General features: G+C 38.9%; 1 non-coding gene across 1 annotated transcript; it reads right to left on the bottom strand.

Moving 5' to 3' along the window:
• Positions 1-3,696: 3,696 nt before the first annotated feature.
• On the bottom strand, positions 3,697-3,771 carry Trnaa-agc (transfer RNA alanine (anticodon AGC)). The gene has a single exon. It is a non-coding gene; the product is annotated as a tRNA-Ala (tRNA).
• Between the last annotated feature and the right edge of the window lie 2,167 nt (positions 3,772-5,938).

Here is a 5,938-nt window from a genome sequence, read left to right on the forward strand (position 1 = left end):
ATATCTTTCACTATGTTTGTGTACGAATACACAACCAGTGAAACTCCACATCATGTACAACCAGAAGAATGGGAAGTTACACTTCATGTATGTGTTATATGTCAAAATACACTGTACTGTCATGTATATCTAAAAAATATAATCTCCTTAAAAAAACAAAAAGATGCATGCATGCTTCCTTGACCAGATGTGGCCACTTGGAAGAAAGAGCAGGCCTGGGCCTCTTTGAAATCTTGTCCAAGCCTGGACTGAGTGATGGGAACCCGAGAGAAAATCAACAACTCTGGAATACTCAGGGTTGAGCAGCTGGAAACACAATTGAGTATTCCTGGATCTCTGAAAGGACTCTCAGAAAAATTTCAAAGGCAGCTTTAAGCATGTGTGAGACTATCTTATGACATTCCCAACCAAGAAGTAACTTTTTGTCAGGTGCAGTGGTGCACACCAATAATTCCAGTGATTTGGGAGGCTGAGGCAGGAGAATCTCCTGGCAGGAGGCCAGCCTGGAAAATTAGTGAGACTCTGCCTCAAAGCAAACCAAAGCAAACCAAAACAAACTAACAAACAAACGCCAAACTTCCCTTCTCTCTTTCCTAGGTCCTTTCCTCCCTTTTTTCCCCTCCTGCTTTGACCCTTGAGGAGTCAGAAAATATGGGATGAAAGCAACGAAGCTAGGGGAAGTGGTAGAAACCTAGGGAAGGAAAACTGGACCATGTTCTGTTCTTTGATTATGACCTACAGACTCCAGTTGAAAGAATAGTTTTAGCTGGGCTGGGGTTGTGGGAGAGTGCTTGCCTAGCAATGTGTGAGGGACCAGGTTTGATTCTCAGCACTGCATATAAATAAAGCAATAAAATAAAATAAAGGTCCATCAACAACTATATACACACACACATATGTACATATGTATGTATGCCATTGTATCAAATTCAGTGTTTTGGTAATTACTTGAAATTGCACAATTTCATTTCCCAGTTGAGACTTTGTTTGCAATTTGGTGTGACCGTATTTGCTTGTAATTATTTAAAAATGACCGGGAAAGTTTGGAATTGCCTGAATTTCATCCAAGGTGAAAGGAGTAAGGAGGGAACAAGCAGACCTTTCACTTGCATTGAACATTTCTCCTCCCCGCTCAATTTAAGGAAGGTCTTTTATCCTCCTTATAAGGGGTAACGATCTGCCCTTACTTTATATTGCACCATTGCTATGGCAAGTATAAAACTCTGTGCTTAGTCTTTTAGGCCTTAGCTGAGCTTCTAAAGTCAAATCCTATTTCAATTCAAAACAAAACAATCATTGTACTTTCTCAAGCACTTGCAATTCAACCCCTTGGACTTTCAGATTGCATGTCTTCTGTGAGCTCATGAGCAATTCAGGTGGCTTCTTTGTTCTAGGCTGGGTAAATAGGAAGCTTCAGGGACTAGGATTTACTAGGAGTAGGGAGACCAAAACTGCATCAATTTAATATTTTAAAAATATTCTCCTCACTTACGTCATTATCAGGCAGGTCTGTGGTATATATTTCCATTGACCTCAATTGGCTTAGAGGAAAGGAGTGAGGTGCCATTTGTAAGGTTGTCCTGACTGGGCTTTGTTTGTTTATTTCTTTTATAACTTTGTTTTTATTATTTATTTTTATGTGGTGCTGAGGATCAAACCCAGTGTCTCACATGTTAGGCAAGCACTCTACCACTGAGCTACAGCCCAGCCCCCCTTTTTTTTTTTTTTTTTGACAATGAATATTTTTGCCTCTTGTTTCCATTGAAGAGACAAACCTAACAGTAATCACCAACTGACTGAAATATTCTCTATCTTTCTGGACTGCAGATTTCTGAGTTAGGCAAGTAGGTGTAGACATGTTAGTTGACTCCATTTTAGCAACTGGGGTGACTAGAGGAGAATTATCACTTTCTTTAGTTGGTAGACTCATGAGATCTCAGTTGGTTGAGCCATATTTAAAAAAAGAAAGAAAGAAAGAAAGAAAAAATCAAAGTCAGATGGCCCCAGACAGATGCTAGAGGAGGACTTTCATCATTGATCAGGTGGCAGTTTAAATGCTTATATGAATTTGGGGCATTATAGTTACAAATTAACATTACCTTAATTATAGTGCCAGGAGTGTGCTCGCTCTCTCTCTCTCTCTCTCTCTCTCTCTCTCTCTCTCTCCTTCTCTCCAGATTTACAGATCCTAGTCTTGTGGTAAAAAATGAACCATATTTAGACGCAGAAAGAGCAATATTCCAAATAAATAATTTTGGGTGGTAACTCCTCAGGAAACCTACAATACAATGGTTGAATCAGCATTCTGAAACCAACTATATGTACTATACTTGTATTTACTACTGTTGTTGAACATGGAGTGATATTTTTATGTATGAGATTGGAAAAGACCTTAGTATTGATAACTAAATTAATATAAAACCATTCTTGTCAGTAGACATGCAGATTATCTCTTATCTAGTAAGGTTCTAATTGACTATTCTCTCCCACTGGGGAGGATGCTACTTTTGCCTCTGTTTGAACACTAATTTAAATGTTGGAATAACATGAATTCGTGTTTTTTTTTAATTATTTTTTAAGCTGGGTGTAACATCTCCCCAGCTTTATTGCTTAGTTAGTCTTCTTATATGTTCATTTTTATATCTGTATGAAAGCATGATTTTACCTTTTTTTGAAAAGTATCCTTTAACAGTGTATTGTTAAAATATTCATTCCTAGCAATCCTTGTGTTGTTAACCAATGATATAAAGCTGTGATTACTGTAGAAGAGGTTTGGTATGGAGCAATTAATTTTTAATCAAAATTTCTTAGAACAATCAGGGGATTTTTTATTAAAAAAATTTAATGGATGGTCTTCCCCCAAGCTATTTTTAATCTTCCTTCCTTCCTTCCTTCCTTCTTCTCTCTCTCTGTCTTTCTTGTGGTACCAGGTATTGGATCCAGTGGTGCTCATCCTCCGAGTTACAACCCCAGCCTTTTAAAAAAAATATTTTTTTTTTTCCAAAATTTTGAGATATGTGTTTGCTAAATTGCCCAGGCTGGGCTTGAACTTGCAAACCTCCTACCTAAGCTTCCTGAGGAACTGGGACTACAAGTGTCTGCTACTGTACCTAAAAAACCATAGTTCTTCAACAACAACAGCAACAACAACAAGTAAATAATTGCAGCTAATATTTATTGAACAGTTATGTGATGACACCAAATAGGGGCCATCCCCTTGGAGGCTTAAGAACATATAAAGGCCAGTTTCTGTATTTAACTGAAAGACTTCTGATGTTTCTTGATTGCAAATTAAAAACAATCAGAGTGATTCTTTGGCATGAAAATCTCTAGGCATACATTATTATAGCAGTAAGTCATGAAAAAGGGCCAACACACGGTGACATCCCTGACCCTGTCAACATTGATGGGAACTTATGTGGAAACCAACTATTGTCCTCTTTGAAGTCTGAAGTTTTGAGTGGATTCTGGCTGTTTTGCTAGGGCACTGATGCTAATTAGTTCTGATCTCTACTCTTTAAGATTCTCTTGGTAATTTGCCTGTTGCACACAGTGGTCGGGTGCTTGCTACTGTTCCTCATAAGTATATGAAGTTTGTGGTGTTATTTTCTTTATTGAGGTTTAATTTTTTTGAAAGTGAGGATTACACTCAGTGTCTTGCACACACATGCTCTGCCCAAACCCTAATTTTCTTTCTGCTGGTGCTGGGAATTAAACCCAGGGCTTTGCATATGCTAGGCAAGTGCTCTACCACTGAGCTACACCCTCAGCCATACATGACAAATAAAAATTGTGTATATTTAAGGTCTGTAATGTGATGTTTTGGTACACATACACATTCTGAAAGATTTCTACAAGCCAACTAATTTTTTTCCCAGTTCTAGGGATGGAACCCAGGGCCTAGACCACACTAGGCAAGTGCTTTACCACTGAGCAACACCCCCAGTTCCTTACTCATCTCATAACTGAAAGTTTGTATCCTTTAACTAACATCTTCTCATTTTTTCCCATCATAGTTTTGATACAGAAAAGAAATAATAATAATGCCAAAGTGACACACAGTGCCTTGTTGAAGTATTAACATAGAGCGTGTGTTTTCTCCATCCTTCGCACTTTACAGAATAATGCTGGCTTAAACAAATCCCACTTGTGATATGTGTTCTATCCTTGGACAGGAAGAGAAAGAAGCATGTGTGATTACAGTCTAATTAGAACTAATGGATTATGGGAGTCTGGCATATTTCTCTGGATATTCTTTTAATGATGGAAACAGTTACCCATTCTAAGTTCACTCTTAGGATAGCATAGTGAGTTTATGCTTCCTAATTATCTTCTACAAATGCCAGGCAAGCAGGAAGTCAGGGTACACACAGGTAGGAAATGTAAGTGTGAGTAGTTAGTATGTAGGTGTGGTGTAAGTCTAGAAGCAGGATGATAACTGTGGGGGGTTCCTGGCAGGTCCCCACAAGCAAAAATGGAAGCAGGATCCAGAATCCTCGGGTATCCTAGGCAGGAACTAAGTGAAGAGTCAGGATTGGAGGTGTTTAGGAAAGAACAAATGATTTTGAGCCCCACTGAACTGGTTATTAGGGCATTTCTCTTTCCTAGCTGTGTGGCATTGGGAGATTTCTAAACTTCTCGGATCTCTCAGTTTCCATAACTGTAAAGCAGAAGAATAATCCTACTTCACAGGATGTTGTAAGGAGTGAAAATAATGTATGTAAATACCTTGCACCCTAGTAGGCCTATAATATGGTCTTTATTCTTATCTGAGAAGGCATCAGTGCCAGTAAAGGACTACAGCTCCAAACAGCTAAGTCAAGGCAGATGGTTTCTTAAGGACTAAAACATCTAGGTCAGGGACAGGTCAAACGGGAAATATTGTGATAGGAAATACTGTGACCTTGCCATCTGGAATTCCAAGGCTCATCCTGAGCAAACTATCAGCTTGGGCCATAGGCCAGAAGCCCTGGGGTTGCAGATAAGGAATAGCTCAGACCAGACCTAGGCCTGGGGCCAGTCCTTCTCTTGGGGTCAGAGAAGACAGAAAATGTAAGTGCTTTTGTTAGTGAGACCATTTGTAGTAGGTGGAATGTTCCTTGTTTTCTTCTCTTAAGGAACCAGGCCTTTCGGATGGGGCTGGGAGGATACTGAATTCTCAAATGTGTGTATTGTGTAATTTTGCTCTTGTTGAGGGGACATTAAAAATAATGATTGTTATTTGTAGACTCCTTTCACCAATATGCATTATTGCATGTAGTTCTTGTAATAAGTGTAAATAATATCACTCCTGCTTAACAAATGAGGAAAATAAGATATAGAGTGATCAAATGACTTGTCCATGTCACAACTGGGACTAGATATAGGTAATATTCCATCTAGACTGGATCTTTCCCCACTGAATAAATACATTGCATTTTTGGTACTGATAATAGGACATGTTTTTACTATGTGGGAAGCGTGTATGTGTGTGTGTGTGTGTGTGTGTGTGTGTGTGTGGTAGAGCTGGTGATTGAATCCATGGCTTCACATATGCTAACCAAGTGTTCTACTACTGAGTTACATCTCCAGCCCTTTTAAATTTAGTTTAATTTTAAAAAAATTTTAAGAAGAAGAAAAGTTTATTTTAGTCTCACAGTTTCAGAGGTTCAGTCCATGGTGGGCCCACTCCATAGTTTTGGGCCCAAGATGATGCAGAACACCATGGCAGAAGGGTGGCAGTGAAGGACTTAATTTTATTTTGAAACAAGGTCTCACTAAGTTGCTGAGACAGGCCTTCAATTTGTGATCCTTCTACCTTGGCCTCCTGAGTTGCCGGGATCACAGACTTGTGTGCACCACTGTGCCCAGCTCTCTATGTGTGTGTTTTAAAAAATTATTTAGTAAGATAAGATATGGGTAACTTCTAATTGTACCTCTATGTAATTTACACACAGAG

This window comes from Marmota flaviventris, chromosome 11 (genome assembly GCF_047511675.1).
Source record: "Marmota flaviventris isolate mMarFla1 chromosome 11, mMarFla1.hap1, whole genome shotgun sequence".
Taxonomy (NCBI): Eukaryota; Metazoa; Chordata; class Mammalia; order Rodentia; family Sciuridae; genus Marmota; species Marmota flaviventris.